Below are 27,686 nucleotides of genomic sequence, written 5' to 3'. Positions count from 1 at the left end.
GAAACATGAATGTCTGCTCCAAATACACCAAAAAGATAAATGATGATTGTGTATTTTGGAGCAGCTCTTGGCAGAGCTTTGGTGTTCTGCCAGCACCAAAGAGTGAATTTGACCTTTTAGACCTACCAAATTATTCACTGAGGTGTGGTTATTTACCTCCCTGTGTTCACTACCCACGTGAACTGTAAAATGCAGTGTATACAGCAGATTAAACAGCTTTGGTCAATAGAAACACATTTTCATCACTCTCCTCATTTGGCCGTTACCCCGTCCTCCTCCTTCAGGGTCATGAACTCACTGAGAGGGAAGTACTGTAGGGTAATGTTTTTACCAGACTGGTGTGAAACAGATGCACTATGCAACACACTCAGGGTTTGTTCCTCTTTTTAGTCTCAATGACAACCCTCAGAGAACAACAAGCACTTGAAAAGATGGTGCAATTCTGATATGGGGCATTCTTGTTGAATTTTAATTTGGCTCAGATTTCATTCACAGTCAGAGCCACTTCCTCTGCAAAGTTTCTAGTCTTCACTTTACTCTGCTGACACTGTGTTGTGTTTTTGTCAATCATTATAGTATAATTTGTCCTCACCTTGATCTTTGCAACTTTGGAGTTTATCCAATTGTGGGACAAATAAACATTTAGCTGATCTGATCTGATCTGATCTCATCATATATTAACAGTGTCCATTCACCATTCACTGAGAATAGAGAATTGTTCATACAAGTCCAGAGATTAGTCACAGCATTTTCTCCTTTAAACCACGCCCCTTGATTTGTAAATAAAAAGGGAGTCTGTAATCAGAAGAGTTTCACTGCAACTTTTCAGCCAGTAGCAGGTAAGACATTTGCAAATATCTGATTTTGTTGCTTTTTAGTGAGGATGTTTTACAATGATACACATCTAATCTAATCTAATGTTTACCATCCAAATGTCAGGAATCTACTGTAATTCCCACTGTGAGAGAAAAAAAGCGTTTTCTGAAGATGGTGAAATATAAAGTGACCATCCACACTGCCAGTAATTTAAATTCCACTACTTTAAACATGGTATTCATCAAACTAGTGGGAGAGCAGGGAGAGAGTGTCCGCACCATGCTCATGGGTCTAAAGGGCGTGGCGTCCTTCTACAGAGGAACAGTAAGTGTGATATATGGACAATTTCAAGCTGTCTGTCTGTCTTGATCAAACCATTCACTTAATTGTTAGTGTTTTTTTATGCTATAACTATATTTATCTAGTTTATGCTGATAATAATGTTGCTACTCACATATTAAAGTCCTATATTATGCAAAATGTACTTATGTGAGCTTTAAGCCATGTTACAATGTTGTTACCTCATCATACATAGCTAAAGTTGTGTTTTCTTTCAGGCGCACATATTTGAATTAGTGCTGTCATAAAAAAAAAAAAAAAGAGAGATTAATTAATTATGATCTGTAATTAAATAATCTAATTAATCTCTTTTTAATCTCACCTAAAAATTGCTGAGAAAAGCCTTCAATTTGAGGTATTTTCATTTAAATTCATTATTACATTATTGTGGCAGATCAAAAGACTGATATATAACAAAAAAAAAAGTGACTTTATAAAGTAATTTATTGTTTAACAAACTTTAACAGATGCAGTCACTTACATTCCACAGTATCATCATTATTATTACTATTACTAATCTGCAGTGTTGGGAAGGTTACTTTTAACCCTCTCAGGCTCAAATTAATTTTTAGTATCAGGAAAAATATGATATTTGGGGAAAATTATAATATGGGGTAGTAATATACAATCCCGACTTTTTTTATCCTTTGTAAACAATAAAAGTATTTTGCACTTCTGGCAGGCTGTTTGTGTGTAGCCATTCTTGCACAGTCTGCATCATCCACGTTTATCAGCATGGATGGGAGAAAAGGCTCCTGAGTAAAAAAAAGCTCATAAAATATGGATTTAGAGTAAGTAGGTAGCTGTTGCAAATCTGCAACACCTGCCTGGAGAGGGTTAAAATGTATTCCCCTACAGATTACAGATTACATATCCCAAAATGTAGTTTGTAACTTAATCCATTTAATTACTTAAAGTGAGTAACGTAATTTGAATACTTTGGATTACTTGATATTGTCATGCTTTTTAAAACTACATGAATGAAGCAACCGCATCCTGCAAATGTTGTTCTTGTTTGTTCTCTTCAAATTGGCTGTTGAGCCCAAGTCTCCATGAATAAGAAACTGTTTGCTGTAAAGTAGCAAAGACGAGGAAATCTGAACATAATAACTTTTGTCTACTTAAAGACAATAAAAAGTCCAGTCTTTCCTTAACCATATTCAAAATATTATTGGAGGACAGCGGTGTCCGCGCAGTAACTATGGAAGGAAACGTGGTCCGCGCATTCTCAGGTTAATGACGATGATGAAGGTGTGTGTTTGTGTGTGTTTGTGTGTGTTTGTGTGTGTTTGTGTTTGTGTGTGTTTGTGTGTGTTTGTGTGTGTGTGTGTGCGTGTCCCCTCATGTGGCAGGTCACTATAGGACAGTAGTGCAGACATCATGAGCCTATGCAGGTTGTTTTCACCAGTGACATTTAAGTTGTAGGCGATTTTATATTTGTTATTTTCTTTTATATTTCACGTCGGGAGAATAATTTCCAAGACACGAATGCATTTTTACCTGTGCACTGCTGCCTCTGTTCTACTGGCTCTTCGACCTCGTCCATTGTGTGACTGACGCCGCAAACGTTAACATGACGTTTACATCGCTGTTACTGCGCGCGTTTTGTGTGGGTTTCCGGCAATGAGTGGAATTACCGAAAAAAAAAAAATTATAAATGTGTTTTTTGTGTGTGTTTGTGTGTGTGTGTGTTGTTGTCCCAACAACACATAAAAACAGATTTTATAATAAAGCAACTCGCATACAGAAACACTAAAGTTAGAGATTAAAAATGAGATTAACGCGATTAAAAAACATAATGCGCTAAATATGACTGTCATTAATTAATCACAATTAATGCGATAAATTGACACCCCTAATTTGAATAAGGCTTTATTATTAGTCTGTCTACATCTCCAAAGCTCTAAATGCTCTGTTCCACCTTGTGATGTCATGAAGTTCTAGTTTTCAAGTTAACAGCTACATTTTTAGTAGAGAGAGGCAATTCCAGGTTTGAAATTATCCAAATGATTCTAGTGCAGATGTATGGAGTTTACAGTATTACAGTTTTTTGTTTTTTTTTTAACCCTCATGCACCCCTTTAAAATAATCACACCTGTGGTCCTTCGTGACAAAAATATACATTTATTTCTTCCCTAATCATACATACCAAATATTATCTAATATTTTGAAAATTTAACCCCTTAAATGCCATTTTTGACAGCAAAAGTCTCAAATTATGTACATGAACAAAAAGAAAAAAAAAAAAAAACTTTTTCTGTATCCTTCAAATAATTTTAATTAGTTTGTGTTGAGATTATCAGAGGCTGAGGACTCCTCTAGAACACACCCATATCATTTTAACCTCAAATATCTGTCTCTGACCTTCAGTGTGGACTCAGATATATAAACATCTTTCTATTGATAAAATCTTGTAATGGAAGATACACAGTAAAAAGAAAAATATCCAAAAATTCAAAAAGACACTAAAACAAAAATATATAAATTGAAACGTTTTCAACTTCAAAGAAGGAAAAATAAATCAAAAAGTAAAAATACACTGGCAAAGTTATGCCATTATAAAAGCCATTTTGAATGGAAGTCAATGGGACAAAAATGTACCTAAGGACCATGAGTGTGAGTATTTTGATTATAGACCATTCTGTTACTGGAGTCTTGAAAGAAAACACCTAAATAAAAAAAAAAAATGTTTAAAATACATAAACTGGCCAATATTGGTGCTATTTGATGTAATATGGGCAAAGTTATGCAGGTGGGTTAATTTCATACAACTGGTTGCATAAATGTGACACAACAAACATGGCTGTGTGTTGTCAGCAGTTACATGTCGGGGTGAGGGAACATAAACACAACATATTATATAGTAACAATACAATACAATCGTTATAAAACAACATAAAAAAGTGCATTTAGGAAGCGACAAAGATGATAGCAAGGAGAGTAGAGTTCATAGAGTTCAGGAGAATTTCACGCATGTAAAACAACACTTTATGCGCTTTAGGTCCATTCATATATTTCAGAGATTTTATATATAATTTGAGTTCATTTTGAAAACAAGAAAAGTTAGGGGGGCACTTCTAAATTTTACATTTGTAGATGGAAAATCTGGCAAGACATAATATTAAATTTCTTTAATAAAGTAAAGTTCTTCTTTCTTATTTTGAAGTAGTACACCAAAAATGAAAACATCTCTATTTAACAAGACTGGTAAGGAAGGAAATGTGGACTGTATCCAGTGTTGCATTTCAGACCAAAAGGGCTGGATTGTAGCACAAATGAAAAAAAAAGATGATTGGTGTTTCAATCTCCTTTTCACAAAAAGTGCAAATGTTTTCTTCAGTCTTAAAGTGCAGTTGAAGTAATTCTTTGGATGGATATATGTTATTCATAATTCTGAAATGTGTTTCCTTTACTTTAGGAGTGACAGGAAAGGCAAAGTACATTGTTCTTAGTTTTGCTATTGCTTCTTCATCAAATTTATTATGTATGTCATTTTTATTTTGCAAAAGAGTGTTTTCTGTTTGAGAGAAGAACACAGTCTGAATAAGTAGGATTTGTGTGTTAAAAATGTGTTAGTGAAACAAAACAAAACTCCAGGGATGTCTGTGATGAGGAAACAACATTATAGATCAGAAAAAAAGCATCTATTAGTATGTTGGGTCATACTTCACAGAATTGCACCCTTTTTGACCTGGTTCTAATGTTGTTTAATTGGGAGTTACAGAACATCTTCCTTTTATTTCCTATTTCAGTCATCTAAATTCTATGTCTCCACTGACGCTGACATTGGTAAAATTGTACTGATTGAGCTGGACAAACAGCCCGTCCTCCTGATGCCAACCGACGATTGGTTTGTGGATAAAGTCACTGTGAAGAGTCCGGATAAGAAAGTCTACAGCTTTCCAATTTACCGCTGCATCAATGACACCAAGGTGCACCGCTTCAGAGAGGGCACAGGTAGGCTTGGAGTACTTTTCAACCCCCAAAAATCCCAAAATAGTACAAGTACTAGTAAATATTGTGGCTTTTCCGTAGCTCTGAGAGTCATTGACGACACTCACCATCTTGGTATTTATAGTCGTGAACAGGAGCTGACTAAAAGAGGGGAAGATTACAGGTAAGTTAGACCAAATTTTAAGTGAAAGAATACTGCAAAGTGTATGTAGGGTTTGCAAATAAGTAAAATTGTATTAAAACTGACTCTTGTGAGCTTTATGACATGTTAGAATGCTGTTACCTCTTCAAAAACATACCTGGAGTTGTGTTTTGTTTCATTCACATGTTTGAGAAACTCCTCTTTTATTAGTCCGTCTACATCTGCAACGCTCAAAAAGTGGTAGTTTTCAAGTTAACAGCTATCTTTTAACTTTTGTTGAGTAGGGATTGAAAATTTCAGGGCTAAAATCAAAAATCAAATCAAAAATGATTCTAGTGAAGGTGTAGCCTAAATATGCAGGGTTTGTGTGTTAAACGTGTGTGAATGAAACAAACAAAACTCCACATCTGCTTTTAATGAGGAACCAACATTACAACATAGATTGGGCAATTGCTTAATATGAGCACATCGTAGAACTGCAGTTACATTATAACATTAAAGGGACAGTCTGGATTCTGAACATAAGGCCTCATTTCCTAGTGAGCCAGAGTGTTGGAGACATGTGGAGACACTTTTTAAAATATTCCATCCAGTTCTTGTATTTGCAGAGGTCGCTGGTGCTAGGCTAGTGCATGTCAATGGCCATAGTTAGCCTGCCACTAAAAACAGTCTTACCCACTGCACAAAACACCCGAAGCAAAATAATTCAACAACAAAACATCATTTTGCATGTAGTAGCTCAGTTGGTAGAGCATTTGCCCACTGAGCTGAAGGTTGGCGGTTCAAATCCAGCTCTTGACATAAAAAACATCACACAGGTTGAGCGGTCAGATCCACTGTGTGATTCCAGCTCCCATAGATAAATGCTGCCGTTGTGTCCTTGGACAAGACACTTAAACCTTAAGTGTTGTGTAAACTGGTGTGTGAATGGGTGAGTGGTTCCTTGTTGTAAAGCGCTTTGAGTGCCTTGAAGGTGGAAAAGCGCTATAGAAAAATCTGACCATTTACCATGTTGAGGGACTATTTTCTCATATATCAGTCTGCCTCTGCCAAGCTTTCTATCAGGAAGTACAACTCACTGCTGCTGCTCAGACATAAATCCTTCAAATGCAAGATTGGTTTTACTTCTCAAATTATTCCATCAACACAGACATTTACATCGACAGTCTGGCATAATAATAGATTTGCTTTGGGTGTTTTGTGGAGTGGGTAAGACTGTTTTTAGTGGCAGGATAACTATGGCCATTGACATGCACTAGACTAGCAACAGTGACCTCTGCAAATACAAGGACTGGATGGCATACAGTATTTTAAAAAGTGTCTCCACACTTCTCCAACACTCTGGCTCACTAGGAAATGAAATCCTATGTCCAAAATTCTAGACTGTTCCTTTAATAATACACATAACACAAACACTTCTACAGTTAGTTGAGTTTCCACCACTGTCTCAAGTCATATTTTTTTTTCTTGATTTCTCTTTACAAATCTTTCTTTTCAGTTGGAATGATTATGCTGATGGAGTGCCTCACGGTGTCAAAACATCAGGTTTCCTCTCTCTGCCACCTGAGGTCCAGTTCTCCTTCACAAAGACCACAGAGTTTGCGTTCACAGCTGCCACTGGGTAAACTACACTTCGAGATATGCCTTTACTTGTCTATTTACAGACTTAGTCACGTCAGCTATTAAAAATGATGGATAGTGGATTCATGGTGGCTTGATTTGTGCAGGATAACAGAGCTGAAACTAAAGGGATTGGACAGTAAAAGCACCCTGTGGAATAATTTTGCGCAAATTGAGAAAGTCTTCTGCAACAAGAAAACAAACATATCAGGTAAGTGTGGCAGTTGTGTTGGGTTATTAGTCCATCACAAATAATTTGTATATTATGAAAAAGTTCTATATTTTTTGTCCCTCATTTCAGAAAGTCAAACCCACAGAATTTTGTTTTATTATCTGAAAGCCACAATCATAAAAATTCAAGAAAGAAACTCAGACAAATTAAATGAAATGACTGAGAAAAATATAGAACTTTTTCATGATATTCTAATTATTTGTGATGGACTACACACTGCAAATTTCTCTTATCTGGCCAAGATTTCAAAAATTATATCAGGTTATTCATATTGTTTCCAGATTTATTATCCACTTACTAGTTCTTAGTCTGCTTAATTCTAGTCTAGAGGTAATTTACTTTAAGATAACTTGTCAAGTAAAATTATCTTGCTGCATGGAGACAGATAATTTCACTACTTTTAAGTCATTTTCTGATAGATTTATGTGTGTATAACTTAAATTTTGGATATATATATATTTTTTTTACATTGTAGTACCAAGGGTGGAAGGTGACGAAGTACAAACATAAAAGTGCAATACTTTTAGGTATCTGTACTTTACTTAAGTACATTTTACACTTTACAGGATACTTTTTACTTTTACTTCACTACATTTGAGAATGTGTATCTGTAAATCCTAATCCACTACATTGTAGATATGGACTGGAAAGTAAAAAGTACTTTCTTTAAGGTTTGAGACCTGCTAAAAAGTATGAGACTTTATTTTTTAGCACATTTAATTTGAGTTAACATCACAACTTTGAGCAAACAGCTACAAAAAATAAGAAATCAACTGAACTTTTACTTTTTACTCTTAAAGTAAATCTTTAAACATGTACTTTAATTCGTTTACTCAGGTAGATTTTCTCCTGTGATACTTTTACTTTTACTTGAATAACGTTTTACCTTTGTATCTGTACTTTTACTTAAATAACAAAATCGATACTTCATCCACCGCTGACTAGTACACACTCTGCACACACAAACTGCACTAGGTATAATAGTTTAAAATGACTGACCATAGAGCGTGAAATCAACTGCATAGTCTTTTAACATTGTAAACCAGCTCTCATTCACGCTGGACAATTGCTGTTCACAATACCACACTTATATATAAAAGTTAACTATTGAAAGAAAGTTAATTGAAGCAGATCTATTATGCACTTTTACCATGTTATAGTTGTTTGCCCTCACCATTTCCTCACCTGAAGTTGTATTTGGAGTGATTCCTGCATGTCTGAACAAGCTTTAATCTCTTATTTTCAAGATGCCATTGCAGATCAACCCGTTTATGTTTTGTTTGTTGAAATTGTACAGCAAGAGAGGGGCTCATTCTTTAACCAAGATTCCAAAATCTGTTGCCGTTCACATTTGACGCATTATTAAACACTAAACGTAACTTCAATTTGGTTTGACTAAAATTTTTGTTAGATTAGAGTTCAGTGTGTCTCCATTTTGGATGGAACTGAAGAATCAACTTGTAATGACTTGTATTCTCGTATGACCCATGCCCAGAGTATGTGAAGGACCACTGGAGAGAAGATACTTTCTTTGGATACCAGTACCTGAATGGAAACAACCCCATTCTGATTCGACGCTGCACCGTTCTGCCAAAGAACTTCCCAGTCACTGATAACATGGTCCTCATCAGTGGTAACAAAAGCCTGAGTGAAGAGATGAAGGTGAATTTCAACAATAGTCTACCAATCAAATCTTATGTTCTTAAATAAATGGTGTAAACTGGTGTGTATTTATGTTTTAAACAGGATGGAAACATTTACTTGTGTGACTACAAGAATTTGGATGGAATAATTACCAATGTTATTAAAGGGAAAAAGCAGCATTTGGTGGCTCCCCTTGTTCTTCTGCACAAAACTCCCAATGATGAGCTGAAGCCTATCGCCATCCAGGTAAATGGTTTGAAAAATCATGTTAATCTCTTTTTACATAGATATTTTGCAGCTGATGTTATCAACTTTCATTGGGTGTGCGATGCTAACTGGAGACACTGGTCTGTCTGAAGCTCTGTTAGTCAAATTAGAAACACAATTTGACACACATAAAGAAGATCTGATGTAGGAAGAATTACAACAGATGAGCTGATTTGTGCTGTTAAGCAAGGCTCTATCAAATAGCATTACAGTCACAAGCTAACTAGCATTAGCCAACTGTTTTTCAGTTCAGTCCCTCTCAATATTTTTGTTAAAAATGAAACATCTAAACTGGAAAACAAATTCTCAGAGACTCCTGAAAATGTGTTGGTTAAATTCTTTATCCATCCATCCATTTTCTTCCACTTTTCTGGGGCCGGCTTGAGGGGACAGCAGTCTAAGCAGGGTCTCACAGATTTCCCTCCCCCCAGACACTTCCTCCGGGGGGACCGTAAGGCCTTCCCAGGTCAGGCAAAAGACATAGTCCCTCCAGCGTGTCTTGGGTCTTCCCTGGGGCCTCCTCCTGTTAGGACATGTCCTAACAGATGCCCGAGCCACCTCAACTGGCTCCTCTCGACCTGGAGGAGCAGCGGCTCTACTCCGAGCTCCTCTCGTGCGACTGAGCTCCTCACCCTATCTCTAAAGAAGCACCCAGCCACCCTGCGGAGGAAACTCATTTCGACCGCTTATATACGCAATCTCGTCCTTTCGGTCGTTACCGAGAGCTCATGACCATAGGTGAGGGTAGGAACATAGACTGACCGGTAAATCAAGAGCTTTGCCTTTGGACTCAGCTCCATGATGCGGTCCGATACAGCGGCCGCATCACTGCAGACGCTGCACCGATCTGCCTGTCAATCTCATGCTCCGTCCTCCCCTCACTCGTGAACAAGACCCCGAGATACTTGAACTCCTCCACTTGAGGCAGGGACTCTCCACCCACCCGGAGAGGGCAAGACACCTTTTTCCGGTCAAGAACCATGGCCTTGGATTTGGAGGAACTGATCTTCATCCCAGCCATTGCAGGTCCTGGCCTGATGAAGCCAACAGGACAACATCATCTGCAAACAGCAGAGGTGAGATCCTGTGGTCCCCAAATCAGATCCCATCCAGCCCCTGACTGCACCTAGAAATTTTGTCCATAAATACAATGAACAGAACCAGTGACAAAGGGCAGCTCTGGCGAAGTCCAACATGCACTGGGTACTGGTCTGACTTACTGCGGGCAATGCGAACACAGCTGCTGCTTCAGTCATGCAGGGACCGGACAGCCCTTACCAAAGGGCCCCGTACCCCATACTCCCAGAGCACCCCCCACAGGCTGGACTGCCGCCGTCACAGGCACCACAGACTGTACGGCCACAGCTACGAGTTGCTGCATTGACAATAGAGGCCGAGAATAAAGCCCACTTGGACACCATGTCCCCAGCCTCTGCTGGAATCTGGGAAAAGCTCTCCCAGAGTTGTGAGCAGAAGGTCACCCTGAGGGGAATTAGGTTGAATGTATCGTGTATTTTTCTTGAATTATCAGACCATCTTAAAACTTTTTTGGCTGTGTTTGCTAATGTGTGCATAGTGTCACCATGGCAACTGCTGAACAGGGGGTAGATAACATATAATGACTCTTCTTTCTGGTCCGTTTCATTCATTTCTTGTATGTCTATTTATATTTTATGAATGGAATAAAGAAACTAATAATAATAATTTGCTGAACACCCCAGCATGATGTCACTGCAAACTATCAATATGAATGAAAAATTTATGGAATATTCACCAGTTTTTCTTAAATAAAATTGCAAATCTTTTTACTCACAGCTCAAACAGACTCCAGCAGAAGACAACCCCATCTTTGTCCCTGCTGACCAAGAGTTCGACTGGTTACTGGCCAAGACCTTTGTGAGAAGTGCAGATTTTAATGAACACCAGCTCAACGTGCACCTCCTGCGCACTCATCTGCTCGCTGAAGTCTTCTCCCTGTCCCTTTTGAGAAACATACCAATGGTCCATCCTCTGTACAAGGTAACATGATTCAAGAATAGCACAAGGCGAGATTATGTTCAGTACTTTAACCGTTATGTCCTGTGGTCTCTCCTGTCAGCTCCTTGTTCCCCACACACGTTACACTCTTCAGATCAACTTCTTGGCCAGACGCCTGCTCATATCAGAGACTGGGACCTTTACACAAGTAGGTTGCTGTGGTTAAAATGCATGTCACAGATCAGACTACTCCCTAAAATATAAATTATAGCCTAAAGCTAAATTCACTCTTGCGAGCTTTAAGCCATGCTAAAAAGTTATTATCTTGTCACAAACATATCTGGAGTTATGTTTTGTTTCATTCATTGATCACAAAATAGTGTAATATGGCCCCTTTAACACAGGTACTATCTCGCCAAAAAAGGTACAGCTAAGAAAATCATGAAAACCTGTCACGTGCACTTTAAATACCAGAGTAAAGTGTTGTTTGATGCTAACTATATTATATGTTGTAGTTTGCGTCATCTGGTGGAAAGGGTATGGTCACCATCCTGCAGAGGTCCCTGTCCTCCCTGACCTACCGCTCCCTGTGTATCCCTGAGGACATCAAAGACAGAGGAGTGGAGTCTCTGCCCAACTACTACTACAGGAACGACGGACTCAGGCTTTGGGACATCATACACAAGTAATCTTTTCTACAATGTATTCATTATTGCAGTGAGACGAAACACCTAAACTCCACGCTCCCAACCACACCCAGAGGAGGTGTAAGGGAAAGTGTGACTGGACTGAACATTATAATAGGCTCTAATCAGGGGAGACGCACACACACTTTTAGATTGTTTTAGACCACACATCTGGTAAATGTACAGTACCTTGCTTTGCACTAACATTGCAAACAAAGATGACTATGAACTAGGAATGCACCGATGCAGCTCCGTTACAATACTTTAACCAGTACCAGTGTAGGGACAGAAAATGGTAGCCAGGCTGGCGCCACCTACTGCCTCCTCTCAATTTCATTTCTCTCCAGCGACTAGGTCAGGAATCAGAAAACACTAGACCAGGGGTGTCAAACTCATTTTGGTCCGGGGGCCGTATCCGGCCTACTTTGATTCAGAAGGGGCCGGATGAGAAAACTCATGGCATATAAGCCCCCAAAATAGCAATAAGTTCAAATATTTGTGCAGAGAAACACAAATCTATTACAGAAATCTTTTTTAATTGATGAACTCTTTTATTTTTTAGAAAATATTATAATATTATGAACAACCTGAAACTTTAAGAAAAATGCAATTTCAACACAATGTTTTAACATGAACTTGTATGTTCATGGGAATGGGAATAAGTCAATTTTTCTTGGAAAATCCTGCACTTGGCATCCACTTTTCCCATTTTTGACATTTTGCTGATGAGGGTGTCACGGTCAACAGTCAAAACGATCGTCCTTTAAGAGTGTCTGGAAAGAGCCAAGTCTTCATTTGTCCTGCTCTGGTGGGAGGGGCCACGCACAGAGGCACTGGAGACGCTGCTATGCTCAGCGGTGCAGAAAATTACCAATATTTTAATAGAAAATATAATTAAAATATTTTAGTAGAAAATCAGCCGAGGGCCGGATCCGGCCCCCGGGCCTTATGTTTGACACCTGTGCACTAGACGGTTCACAAAAACCCCCGAAGTGCAAGTTCGGGCACCAGCCAATCAGCGAAGAGCCATATATTCAGTGTTGTCAACGATTCCCAAGATCGAGGATTTAAAGCCGGAACGAAGAGGATGTTTCGTGAATTCTGTCAAGGGGAAAGACGTTATTGCCCTTCTTCCGGGAATTGGGAAAAGCTTAATATAGCAGTTAGCCCCGTTAGCGGCGCATTACATATGTGACTACCAAATAGCAGTGATTGGTTAAATGATAAAAAGTTCCCGCTTACTGTCGAGTGAACAAATTCTAACACTGCAAGGTCAGAAACCGGCTCATGAATCAGGCTAAGAAAATGGCACTTATTGTCTTAAAACACAGTTAACTTATTACAGATATGCAACTGTGTTATGCAACTGTTGCTTAACCTTCAAATCACTACTGAACAGTTTAGTATGAATGAAAGTTAAAACCTTATTATCAAACTCAGTCTTTAAATATTGTTATCGCATCCATCCATATTACATTCCATCCAGATCCCATCCACATATCTTTTTCTTGGAATCTCTCTGTACTTCCTGTTTAACTGAGCTCTCTCTTGGCAACTAACTGGGGGTCTTCACCAACCAAAAGTTAGTGTGAAGAATCCCTCAGTCGTCCAGGTAGAATCCATGGAGAGGAGAAAATTCAGTTTGTCGACTGGACAAAAGTTGGGTTGAAGACGTTTCGCAGCTCATCCAAGCTGCTTCTTCAGTTCTGGTCAGACGCTGGTGGACACTTCCATAATGGAGCTTCCACACCTCTGGACCTGACCTGGCTACACCTATTGATCCCTTGTATGTTATGGCCATTATGGCCATGAATTGTTATGCTAATAAGACCCCCACACCCTGTACAGGCCAATAGGCTTAACTAACAAACAGAAACTGTAAACAAGTGGGTGTGTTATTTTCAGTTAGTTAGCTCCTCCCTGCAGATATAAGGAAGTGTCCACCAGCGTCTGACCAGAACTGAAGAAGCAGCTTGAATGAGCTGCGAAACATCTTCAACCTAACAAACTTTTGTCCAGTCGACAAACCTGAATTTTCTCCTCGCCACATAAGCAAAAGTTAGACCATTAAAGGTGCTGATAAAAAAAAGGTCGGCCATTAATAGAAAGACAAATTGGGGAAAACTGGAATACAGCCATCAAACGGCTAAGTTAGTTCTGTCATGTTTACCAAAGGTTTGCATTCTCCCCAGTGTTGTATTTGTTGAGATTACTACACACTGCATGATGCAACACAAGAAGATATTGATCAGTCTGTAATAAAGTGTAATAAAAAAAAAGCTGAATGCATAATTTGCAACAACAAGCTAAGTGTATAGCAGAGAGTTGACAAGTTTGTATCTCTTAAGAAGGAGAAAGAAAAAGTCAAGGCAAGTTTATTTGTATAGCACAATTTATACACAAAGTAATTGAAAGTGCTTTACAGAATAAGAAATACATTAAAATCACAATACAAACAAATCAAAACATTTAAGATGGGTCAGAAATTGTTCAGTACTGTGGCATCAAGACTGCTCTTCTTTAGGGAGTGGCTAAATGACCGCAGTTTTCAAAGCTCTTAGGAATGTTCCAGACTGAAGTGACATGTTAACTATGTGAGCGATTTGTGAAAGCAAACTGTTCAGGGCAGGCTTTAGAAATCTAGTGGATAACACGTTGAGTTGGCATGTGGATGAACTCAGACTGGGGACGATCTCTAAGACAGTTTTGTCAGTTACAGGTGCAGTGACTCAGCTCTAAGTGTCTCTACGGTTTTATGTTTGTTATTTGTGTTGTGGAATTTATGGCATTTTTGATGCACTGAACCTTGTCATTAAAAAATACTTCAAACTCATTATAGTTAGATGGGGAAACAAGTTCTTACGGCAATGGAGCTGGAGGGTGTGTTAACCTGTTGCAAACAGGACACAGGAGTTGTTAGTGCAATTTCCAGTTGTTCTACCCAGACTGTGGTTGTACATATGCATCTTTTCTCTCTAAATCTCATAATGAACCTGGAGTCAGAATGCTTGTTTTTCTTGGTATTTTTGAGCTGTTAAACCACCTGTAATTAAAAAAAAAAAAAAAGAGTAAAGTGCTGTTTAATATCATACTGTGGAACATTCCAGGCAGACTAATGAAATATCCCTAGAAACATGCAGGTGATGGACCCTCCAACAGAGAAGTTATGCAATGCAACTTTAAAGTAAGTCATTAGTCAAGTCATGTTATCCAAAAAAAAAAAAAAAAGTTAAAGTGGATAAATGGAGAAAACATTTATGTCTGAAAGAAGAGTTAAAGGGTCAAATATAGGCCTAGTTTATATTTGTACTGTGGCAAGATACATAATAATCAGATGCATGCTCTGTAATAACTGTGAATCCACCTCTGATGGTTTACATGCTGTTGTGTCCTTGAGCAAGACACTTAAGTCTAATCTGAAAAGGGGAATTGAGAACAACTCTACAACTCCACGTGGCCTGATAGAGCTGTTTGTTTGATGTGGAACTGGAGTTTTTTTTTTGTTTTGTTTAAAATCAGTGATATTTTTATTTCAAGAGTGCTGCATCTCTCATACATTTTACACAATTCATCTGCTTCAAATAAAGTGTGAGATTAAAAATATATATTTGAATAAATCAGTAAAACACTGTTGCACCATTTCAGGTTTGTGAAAGGAGTGCTGAGTTTCTACTACAAGAGCGACGAGGAGGTCAAAAAGGACACAGAACTACAAAAATGGATCCAGGACATTTATGAACATGGATTTCTGTCTCAGGCTAGCACAGGTGAGTGACATCATGCCGGGGGCATTGTACATGAATGTGTATTGGTGGAATGCTCACCAGTTACCATGGAGACACAATGCCCACATTAGCAAACACAACCAAATAGGTTTTAAGACAGTCTGAAGACTCCTCACAGATCATGCCAAGGACATTGCACTATGTAACTTTTCTGATGGTTTGTCCATAAAGTGCTTGTCACCATGGAGATGTGATTACTTTCAATTCAAGTTTATTCATATAGCACATTTAAAACAACTTCAGCTGACCAAAGTGCTTCACATACAATTCAACAAAATAGAAGAAACAGTTACATATACATATATACAGATAATGTGAAAACTACAATTAAAAACACCAAGATAACCTGACTCGCTCATACTAAATGCTAAGGAGAAGAGAAGAGTTTTCAGTCTAGTCTTAAACTGCGTTACAGACTGAGAGGATCTGACAGGAAGAGGAAGGTTGTTCCACAATACAAATGCTGTCACCTCTTGTCTTGAGCCTAGTTTTGGGCACGACCAACAGGAGCTGGTCAGCTGATCTCAGGGCTCTGGGCGGAGCACAGGGCTGCAGTAATTCCCTCAGATAGACTCAACCCATGGAGTGCAAACATTTGAAAACAATCAATAACATTGTAAGTTGCAGGGAGCCAGTGCAGGTCACACAGCACAGGTGTGATGTGTTCACGTTTCTTAGTATTTGTCGAGCTGCAGCGTTACAAAAGCATGGATAGCTCTTTCGAACTCCGCCTGTGGGAGGTAGGGCTTTATTTTAGCGAGGAGCCTCAACTGAAAAAAGCTGGACTTTATCACATAGCTAATGTGCTTGTTCAGTTTGAATGTGGAGTCCACAATTACCCCAAAATTCCTCAGTGCAGGGAGACAATCGGAGGACAGAGGACCAATCACACTGTCCTGCCCAGTGGGTTAGTTTACCCAAACACCACAATGTTGTTTTTTATGACGCTCAGTCAAGTCTGTACATCCATGAGACAGTCCTGCAGAGCTTTGATTGTGCTCTTCCTGTCAATTGTGGTCACTGGCAGATATATTTGAATGTCATCTGCAAAACAGTGAAAAGTGGCATTATGCTTTCTACAAACATCACCCAGGGGGAGCATGTACAGAGCAAAGAGGGCCAGCGATAATGTAGAACTCTGGGGCACACAGTACTGTAGGGGATACACAGAGGAGTACTGTTCTTAGTTTACAGAGAAAACTTTGTCTACTTTGCCTAGAATGTCCCACCATATAACATTAAACTTATTTATTGGGTATTTATGATATTACAAGTGTGTTTAAATATTCAAATATGCTTTAAAAACATGCATTATTATTGATGGCTGGCTCTCCTCTGTGCAGACCTTACCTGTATCTGAGCTTGTTGGTGACACCTCCTGTCTGAGAGATAAGCCCTGCCCCACATGGGTTCATGTAAAGGGTGTGTCCATTCTTAAGAATGTTTTAATCTGCTCTTCCAGAGAATGTGGAGCAACTTGAGCCAAGTCCATCCCCCAAAATCATTTCACTGGAAAGTTTTCAGTCAGTGCAGCAATTATATCTAAACAACATATTTGCAGCTTGGCAGGAAGTGCTAACAATGACAAGGACCATTCCTTCTCACAGTTAAAGGTGCACTATGTAAGTTTTTGGTTGAGGGTCAACTGCTTGTTTCTATGGATATGTCATTGCTTTGTCTGAAATGTTCCACAGTATTAAACAGACATTAAACAGCTCTATTTTTTTATTTATGACATTAAACATAGTTATATAGCTCGAAAATGCCAAAAAAAAAAAAAAAAAAAAAAAAAGGCATTCTGACTGTGAGTGTGGTTGCCTCTCCACAGATCTGACCTGTAACTTGGCCTGGTTTGGTTTCCATGAAGATAGAAACACTTAATACCATACTGTGAAACATTACAGACAAAGCTATAACTCCATATCTCCATGGAGAAAAGCATTTCATGGACTCTCCACCACAAACGTTACACGGTGCACCTTTAAATAAATATGCTGACTGTCCAGGTAACACTAGTGTAAAATTATTAATACAGATCTGAGTTGTTTATGGCCAGTTCAGCAGATGATTAACGGGCTCCAGGCTGTGGATTTCTGGTTAACTGAACTGCAGTTGAACAACCGTGTTAGTGTTAGATATTTACTCCCTCACGCCAGTGCACTGGTCATCTAAAGTGTGGACTGTCCCAATCTGCTTTTTTTTCACCCCTGCCCCTTCTGCACTCACGCACTTCACACACTTTCAGAAAACATCACTGCAGTGAAGAGTGCACATATGACTCAATCAATCAACCTTATAGTTATGTACTGTAGAATAATTCTACATCAAAATGCATCACATTAATAATACAAAAAGCTTATATATGTATCTGTGTGTGTGTGTTGATGTTTTTGCAGGTATTCCTCAAAGCTTCAGCACTGTGCAGGAGATGGATCAAGTTTGTCACCATGGTGATCTTCACTTGCTCAGCCCAACATGCTGCTGTCAACAGTGGACAGGTAAAGGCCATTGTATTAATACGTTGCAGCTGATGTTATCAACATTCCCTGGGTGTGGAATGCTAACTGTAGGCACTGCTCTGTTAGACTGAGCTTTGTTTTAACACAATCTGACCAGAAACAACAGATCTAAATGGAAATACAACTGATGAGCTGATTTGTGCTGTTAAAGGGACAGTTTAGAATTTTGGACATAGGACCTCATTTCTTAGTGAGCCAGAGTGTTGGAGACGTGTGGAGACACTTTTTTAAATTTTCCATCCAGTCCTTGTATTTGCAGAAGTCGCTGGTGCTAGGCTAGTGCATGTCAATGGCCATAGTTATCCTGCCACTAAAAACAGTCTTACCCACTCCACAAAACACCCGAAGCAAAGCAGTTATTACACCAGAATGTCAATATGAATGTCTGTGTTGATAGAATAATGTTTGAAATAAAACTAACCTTGCATTGTATGAATCATCGCATGTTCAGGGACTATTTTCTCATATATCAGTCCGCTGCTGCCAAGCTTTCTATCAGGAAGTACAACTCACTGCTGTTGCTCAGACATAAATCCTTCAAATGCAAATTTGGTTTTACTTCTAAAATTGTTCTGTCAACACAGACATTTACATCGACATTGAACCGTTTACATGAGAGCTTTAATTCTGATTAAAAATAATGTAATTTGGAATAAAAATGTATTCCGCTTTAAAAAACACCATGTAAACACTTAATTCCTTATGTTTATTTGGAATTAAATTTATTTGGAATTAAACTTAAATCCGAATTAAGTGGGAGGTTTATTCAGATTTTAAAAGCGGAATAAATTTATTCTGCAATCATGTAAACGTTTATTCTGCTTAAAAAATAACTCAGGTCGTTCAGCGCATGCGCGTTGGATCACACTTCTGATGCGATGACGCACTGGAATATGGTGAAAAAAGTTTGTTTCATGTTTGTGTGACCGTACGTCTGTTTCCCGTTGCCTATGTAACTGCGAAAGGTACCGAGGTTCCCGTTATCACCGCAAGCCATCCTCATCCCAAATTACCACCATGAACTCATAAAAAAGCAGCATGTGGCCTAGAACTTTACTCACCGCACATGAGCAGAAGCTCTGAGTTTGCATAACAGCGGTAAAGACACGGGGAAACTCTCCATAGCACACAGCCCCTCTACGAGCGGGTTGGTCAGATAGATCCATAGGCTCAATCCTCCATGTGCTGGTTCCAGACAAACGATAGGGACAAACAATACCAGTGGATCCGTGCGGCGAAAGCGAGAACACGCTGTGGCTGCTCCTGTCCTCCGTGCTCGAGGAGCTCCGCTGGTAGTGGGGTGGTGCAAAAGATCCAGACAGAAACGTGAATCCCGTTTGATTGCTCATATGTTGTTCTGAGCGGTTTATCCTCCATGCTCTTGTTTCTTCCCCGGGGGAAAGCGCTTCTCAGGCCAAGGCAGCTAACATCAGTCCCTGCTCCAGCTCATCTGAGCCCGACCTGAACGGGAGCTGCTCCCGCTGGTTCAGGAGTCTGGGTTTGGACCACTGTTTCTCAGTTTGTATGGACGGGGAAACAGCGGAACGCATCCCCACGCGTAACGACAAACCGAGATGATAAAAAAGCCGGTAGCAGCTGAAGTGTGTGTTTTCTTCCGGTCCACGTAAATACATTCATGTCTCTGTCCAATCAGAACCCTTCCCCACCCTCAGACGTTGGGCAGGAATAAATAAAGCCGATTTAATGTGTTTTCCATGTAAACCTTAATTTGGAATTATTATTTCCATGTAAACTTGAAGGAGAATAATTTAATTCTGAATTAATTAATTTGGAATAATTAAATTGGAATTAAAAACATCATGTAAACGTGGCCAGTCTGGCGTTATCGTTGTTACAAATACATTTCAAATAACATTAAAGTCACAAGCTAACTAGCACTGGCTAACAGTTTTCAGTCACTTTCACAGTTTTTGTTGAAAATGAAACATCTAAACAAAAATATGAAGGTTAGAATTCATCACAGGCTCCTAAAAATGTGTTTTTTTTTAAATAAATTTTGTATTTTTAGAGTTTTCAGACTGCCAGACTTTTCTTGGCAGAGTTTGCTAATGTGTGCATTGTGTCACCATGGTAACTTCTAAATATTCCATCATAAACATACAGGCAGAACTCCCCCAGCACGATGTCACTGCAAAGTATCAATATGATAATTTAAACATAAAGGCTGTAATATTAATATGTTTTCATGAGTAATGTTCTATAACTGCTGCTTGTGTGTTGCAGTATGACTATGGCGGCTTTATGCCCAACACCCCCATCACTCTACAGGAGCCTCCCCCGACCAAGAAGGGCACTGCCACTGAAGCCTCTCTACTCCAGACTCTGCCCAATATCGACACCACTGTCCAGGGCATGGCAACGATGTGGCTACTCAGCAAACGGTCTTCAGACTTTGTAAGCAAAACCTCTTGTCATGGTTTAGTCCTGGTTTAATCATGATCCTAGACCTAGTTTAATTCTGGCTTATAGTCCATGTTGGCGAGATACGTTTTTTGTAATATATCGCGATGGTCATGGTCCAATAAAAGTATTTTGAATTCACAAACAGCTTATCAGTGACCCCATCATCAGTATCGTTTAGTTTGAAGGCTGTGTGATCAAATACTACGATTAATTCTGTTGATTTTTGTAAAGTAACTGTGTTCTGAATAGCTCCAGAGTAACTGTACCAGAATACTTGCCTGGCAAATCCAGACTGATCTCTCTGTATTTACAGACTTACAGACAGAGTTTATTTCTGCAGAAATATGCAATGCAATGTTTTTTCCTTTAATTTTTTTTTCCTGATATGGACAGACCATGTGCGTCCCTGACAGTATTGAAGTACTGTGTTTGCTGGAGAGTGTTTTTCCCAGGCAATTGGAATCCAGTTAGGTTTACTCAAAATGTCTATTCTGAATAAGTATATCTGGTATTTAGTTCCCAACACCGTCTACAGTCCAGGTTTAGTTCTAAGTTTAGACCTCGACAGTCTTGGGATTCCCTTGAAGCTGATGTAGTTTCTGGTTCTTTCTCAGGTCATGTTGGGGACTTATCCTGACGTCCATTTCATTGAGGAGACTCCACAGGTGCTCATGCAGACTTTTCAAGAAGAACTGGTTAAGCTCAGCGTCGATATCAAAGAACGCAACAAGAGCCTGAAGGTCCCATACACCTACATGGACCCCACAGAGGTGGAGAACAGCGTGGCTATTTAATCTGCTGCACGGGGGTTTTATTTATATTTAAATGCAAATGTGTATATTTACGGTTTTATGTACTAATCAAATCATATATACAAATCAATGTTAATTTGAAAAAAAAGTTCATGTTCATCATAAAGTATTTGCTTCTAAAATAACATCTCTCCTAAACCACTGAAATGTAAATTCATCCCATAACAATCAGGTCAAAGGTAGAAGTTACTGAATCCAGCGATACTTCATCTGTAGTCAGGATTGGTCAGATTTAGTATATCTGTGGGTATCGTGCTGCGTTCTACTGTGCTCAGGACTCCAGGAAAACCGACTAGGAGCTAACGATACCTGACGTTATCTACATAAGTTAACAAAATAAACATTAACTTTCTCGGGCATCCATATTTGCCCGACTATTGCAACAGAATGCATTTACAACAGATGTCGGGAGAAATGAATCGGACATTCAATAGAATGCAGCATCAGAGTGATGAAAAATTAGGACTGTTGCCATAGCAATAATAATTAAATTTAATCTCTTGAATAGTGAATAGTTCTTATGACAGTAAGTCAGCAAAGCACATATATATTATGTCAAATTTAGTGACGTAGATTTGAATAAACCTGATGAAATCCAATACTGATTTGACTGAAAACACTTATCGTGTTGATTTATTCATATGAATTTTTTTTTAATGTATGTATGTGTATGTTGTGTTTGTGTGTTCTGGTCCTAAACCTGATTTAGAAAGTAAATGAGCTCTTTGCTTTGGCTTTGCCAAATGCAAGAGATTCTCCCACTCATGTTTGTATCCTCAGTATTATCTGCTAATGACAGCCAAGTGTATCTGAAGTATTTGCAACTGTTGTGAAATGATGTTCAAATATTATCCATGTCAGTTTGAGTTGGCTTGGGGTTTCTGTATTAAAGGTTTACACGTGGTATGTTAAAGTGTTGTTTTGGTCCTGGCTTCATTTTGTAGGAGTGACTCCATCACTTCTCTGTGATGGAGTCACTCCTGCAGAGTCCTGCTGCAGGAGGAGCTTAAAGACACAGACAGGTTTGTACCATAAACTGTATATATACAGTACCATAGACAACAGACTGTATATATACAGTGTATATACAAGTGACAGCACCTGCTCTCTGCACCACAGCCCTGTGTCAGAGTCAGCTCAGGACTTACTGTTCACACTTGGTGCAGGTGTCAGATGAGGTGAACACAGCTGGAGACTTGTGTAAAGTTGGCCTCCCCATCAGTGGCGGTTGATGGTATAATCTTTTTTGGGGGGGCGAAGGCTAAAATTATAAATATAAATTATGAATATATGTATTATATATAGGCTATAAAGTATTACAGAGAATGTCATTTTGGTCACTATTAGCTGAACTATATCCATTAGAGCAAAACACACAGCCAAGCGCAGCAGCACAACCTGATCCACCACTCACAAACAGCCTCAACAACACAGCGTAACACAGCACTCACCCATCCGCAGCTCCATCGCACCTACAAGCTCATTTACACACTATTTAACTATTAACACTATAACACTATTTTCCTGCAAGCCTCCATCTTCAGATTTGCCCTAAACTAATGAAGACATGCCTCTTACCTTCTCCAGAGTGTATCCTCTGTCTGCTGTCCCATTGATTCTGTCTCCAAAAGTGTATTGTTCCATATGAAGAAATGAAACTGGTCTAAATCCTGGTCCAGTCATGTCCGTGACACCAGGTCCGGGAGCCGAGTGCACGAACTGGTTGTAAAACTAGTCTTAATCTCACTTCCCACTTAAATCTGAAAGTTACAACCAGTCCATATTAGCACTAGAGCACCAGGTGGACTTAAAGGGATAGTTCGGATTTTTTGACATTAATGTGTATGGCATCCCCGTGAGCAGTGTCGTGCATCAACACTGACTTACCCCTGAAAGTGTCCGGTGAGCCGAGATACCGTTTTTGGTGCTGACGAAAGTAGTAAGGCAAGTTGGCTGGGGACAGTAAAATAAAGCGTTTTTCTTCTCAAAACAATCTGTGTTCAAAAGAGTGATACATTTATATCACAAAACCATCGTCAAATAAAAAGTCAGATCTCATAATCACTTGGCACTATTTTCTCTTCATTCGTATCACTGCGCGCTGCTGCCAGGTAACAGCCGCGCACGGATCCATCACTTTCTTTAGTTGTTCGGCAGTGTTTACATGTGCAGACCGCCGCCACGCGAGAGCTAACGTGAGAGCTAGAGCCATCAGTATATAAGCTTGTATAAGATACATAAGAATATATCTAAAAAATGGTGCGAACTCTTGATTATCCAGGCTGTAACAACAAAAATCTGTCTGAATTTCCACGCACATTTCACCGTTTTCCTGTCAAGGACATTGAGCTGAGGCAACTTTGGCTTCTTGTCTTTGGCTTCAATGTGGAAACCAAACCAGTAAAAAATAAAGCGGTGCCGCTATGTTTACAAGCAGACAGGCTCAAGAATCAGCTGTAACTCTGTGTGCAGTAAATCACTCAGTGTCATATCACCAGTGAAGCTTCTACAAAACTTTATAAGTCGACTGTTATTACTATTGTAAATGTCGCGTACAGTATTGGTAGCAGCTACGTGGACGTGTGGATGATTCCATGTTTCTATTAGTAGTCCATGCTTCAGGCTCTATGTTCACTGTATACGAGTTTCTAAATGACGGGATGGGTGATTGTTGCTCACTCAGTTTCTCACGGCTCCAGTTGTGGCTCCAGCTTCAACTTGTACCACTTCTCTGTCCCTCCTCTCTCTCTCTGCCCGTTCTAACTCCATCTGGTGAATTTTGGCATCAGTATATTCGGGTTCATAAAGATCTCCCCTTGGCTTTGTGGTAAAGGCAATGTTTATTGTCAGTGTTGTAATCAGACATGTTGTCACTAACATTCCGAGCAGTAAACAAAGTGAACCAGGCGTGGCTGTCACCTGGCGGCAGCGCGCAGTGATACGAACGAAGAGAAAATAGTGCCAAGTGATTATGAGGTCTGACTTTTTATTCAACGATGGTTTTGTGGTTTTGATGCAAATGTATCACTCTTTTGAACACAGATTGTTTTGAGAAGAAAAATGCTTTATTTTACTGTCCTCAGCCAACTTGCTGGACTACTTTCGTCAGCACCGAAAACGGCCAGTATCTCGGCTCACCGGACGCTGTCGGGGGTAAGTCAGTGTTGATGCACGACACTGCTCACGGGGATGCCAGAGAGATTCATGTCAAAAAATCCGAACTATCCCTTAACGCCCTCTGCACACTACGCCCAGTGAAAATTTTATGGTCAGAAATGAGCAAGCAGAGGCAGATAGAGCAGCGAGCGAGTTCCAGGGCCCCAGCAGTGGCAGCGACTGCCCGGGGCCTGGCGACAGGTCTTTCCTCGTGCTGTGGGGAGGTTTAGGCTAAAGTTGCTAGCCACCACTAGCGGGTGTGTGAATCGAAATAAGACCCCTACGATACCACCACAGCGAGATGCACTCATTTCAGCTTAATGCTTCTTTTCTTGCTTAGCAGAAGGGTCCAGCTGAAGAGAAGATATTTTACTCCCAAAAAACTGTTCTTCGGACTAGGGATGGACATGATTAATCGATTAATCGATAATTGATCATTAAGAATTTCATCGATTATGTTCATTTTAATCGACAAACCGAATGTAGGTTGCTGTGCGTAGCGTGACCAAACAGGGGTCCGTACATGTAGCTCTTTGCACTCAGAAGGAGCGAGCAAACACAAACAATCGGTCAGTCTGAAACGCAAATGCGTATTTAGCGATGACTTGTACAAGAAATTCCACGCTTTCCATTGTGTTCGGGACAAGTGTGAGTCCATGTGCACAGTGCACAAAGCAGCACATATGTTTCGGTGTCCAGTGAGAGAAAGCTTTACCAGGTGAGAGTCGCGCAATGTCGATGACGAGGACCCACCTCCCACCCCCCGTACAGTGTCCTGGTTTTGACAAACGCAAATCTGGTCACACTAACCTGTATTCCACTGAGTCATGTCCTTCAATCCAACAGAAGTTGAACCGCATCAGCGACACAAGAGCTGTAGTTTTATCTTCGCTTAGTTTCTGCAAATTAGCGATGCGGTTTTAAGTTTTGTTTTTGTGAGAGTTGTGCAAAACTGCGTTAAACACATTATAATCTCAAACGGATTGATGCGGCTCTAGAGTCGTTACGGTTTATATGTCGTAAAGTTGAATTTATGTATGCAGATTAGTAGTGCAGATAGTAATAATAATGATTATAATAATAATCAATAATAATAATAATCATTTTAATATAAACACGTTAATGATTAATCGACAATCGATCGTTAATTCTTCCAACGATCGATTAAGAAAATTTCATCGAATGCCCATCCCTACCTCGGACACACTTTGACTTGAAGTTGAACTCACCATAACTGTATAGCACACAGCTCTGTTGTTATCCATTCATTAACCTGTAGCAGTAGTTGGGGCTATAGACGCGACAGAGCTGCACGCTGAATTTCTACGCCAGAAGTTTGTGACAATGTTTATGAAGACCAATCACTTGATTTCAGGTCGCCCCCACCCTACGCCCCCAAGACGTACTCCAGAACTGTAATGTAAAGTAATGGTCAGAAGTGACATAATGATGTCAAATTTTCTCAAAACTTCAGGCTCTCTCCATAAAGTCGCTCCGACTCAGCAAACTCAAAGGGCAAACACATGACTCAAATTAAGTGATATGAGCACATTTTACATGATAAAAATATGTCTATGCAGATACGTTCAGTTTGAAACAAACTATTAAACATACAGCCTAATACAAAATAACTTGATAATTTTTTTTTTTCTTTTATCTAGGTCAAGTTAGGGAGTGTGGTGCCCCCCATCCAACGCAAAATTACACAAAAACTATGTAAATTGTTTGTGCCTCGTTTGTGCCATTTTGTGTTGCAAAAAGTTTAGTTTGCGCTGCTTTAGTTTTGGACCAGCCACAAGAGGTTGTTAAATGTGTTACTAAACAGTGTTTTACCATTGTGAGGCCAGAGTTTACTTTGAGGAATTTGGTGTCTGTGGGTCAATTTGAGACTGTGAGGTGTTGTGTCTACTTTATAGGATAAAATTAGAGTCTACCACCCTGACAGAGCCACTGGATGAAGGACAGGGCTTAGCCCACAGGCTGAATTGAGAAACAGAGTCTAATGTTGTTAGGGGCCTTAAGCAAAATCATTGCTGTTTCTTAAAGTTTTTTTCATGATGAAACAATGTGAAAGAATTAAATGTTTAGGTTCTCTCCTTCAGATAATTCAACATTTGAACATAATTAATTAATCATTGCATTTATATAGCGCCTTTCAAGATACCCAAAACACTTTACAGTTCATTATTCATTCACTCCACACTCAGTGGTGGTAAGCTACTACTGTAGCCACAGCTGCCCTGGGGCAGACTGACGGAAGCAAGGCTGCCAATCTGCGCCATCAGGTCCTCCGACCACCACCATCACTCACGCACACACCACTTTCATACTAGGCAATGTGGGTGAAGTGTCTTGCCTAAACACACAACAGTTTTTGCGACTGCCACCCCACTGTGGCACCTGGAATTCCCAGGGGTCTCTCTTCCAAGTACTACCCAGCCACGCTTAGCTTCTGAGATCTGACGGGATCGGGCTTTGAAAAACTGGCATGGCCACAACATACAAGTGAATAGGTTTTGTTACCACTAGCCTCAGCTTGTGAGGCTAGTTCAATGAACCATGGATGTCTGCTGCAAAATAAACTAACAAAATAAAATAATGGTTGTGTATTTTGGAGCAGGTCTTGGCAGAGCTTTGGTGCTCTGCTCACAGAGTGAATTTGACCTTTTAGTTCTACCGAATTCTTCACTGAGGTGTGGTTATTTATTACTTCCCTGTGTTAACTACCCACGTGAACTGTAAAATGCACTTTATACAGCAGATTAAACAGCTTTGGTCAATAGATATGATATCTGTGATATGGGGCATTCTTGTTGAATTTTAATTTGGCTCAGATTTCTGTATGGTTCATCACTCACACAGTCACAGCCACCTCCTTTGCAAAGTTTCTAGTCTTCGCTTTACTCTGCTGACACTGTGTTTTGTTTGTCTTTTTTTTTTTGTCATTGTTGTTAAGTTTGGGCACTTTTTGGTTTTTCCCTGCTTTCTTTTTATTGTTTATATTTTTTGTAGCATTTCTGCCTAGTTTTGTTCTTATAAGTTAATTATGTTTTTGTAGTTTTTTTGTACTCATTTCCGGCAGGAGGGCTTAAATGCGCGAGTCCGGCGCCGCCTCGCTCTCTCTCGCTCTCTCCTCCTCCTCGTCCGCCGCCGCCGCAGGTACCGGAGCGCGCACGCCTCGCGCTGGGAGACGCCCTGCTGGCTTTTTTTGGTTTAAACATCTTTGCACTAACAAAAATAAAAGAACTCTAAAATTCTACTTTGGTTTCCATGTCCTTTCCTAAATATGTTGGGACTCAAATGTTTTGGGTCA

The 27,686-nt window shown here is 39.7% G+C and overlaps 1 pseudogene; it reads left to right on the top strand.

Annotated features, from left to right (window-relative positions):
• Nucleotides 1–696: 696 nt before the first annotated feature.
• Nucleotides 697–22,130, top strand: LOC110165361 (arachidonate 12-lipoxygenase, 12R-type-like; annotated as a pseudogene).
• Nucleotides 22,131–27,686: the final 5,556 nt, after the last annotated feature.

The sequence above is a fragment of the Boleophthalmus pectinirostris genome, unplaced genomic scaffold, assembly GCF_026225935.1.
Source record: "Boleophthalmus pectinirostris isolate CB_2022bp ecotype Guang Dong unplaced genomic scaffold, ASM2622593v1 HiC_scaffold_22, whole genome shotgun sequence".
Classification (NCBI taxonomy): domain Eukaryota; kingdom Metazoa; phylum Chordata; class Actinopteri; order Gobiiformes; family Gobiidae; genus Boleophthalmus; species Boleophthalmus pectinirostris.
Note: the sequence above shows the minus strand (reverse complement) of the source record. Positions and strands in the feature narration are given on the sequence as shown.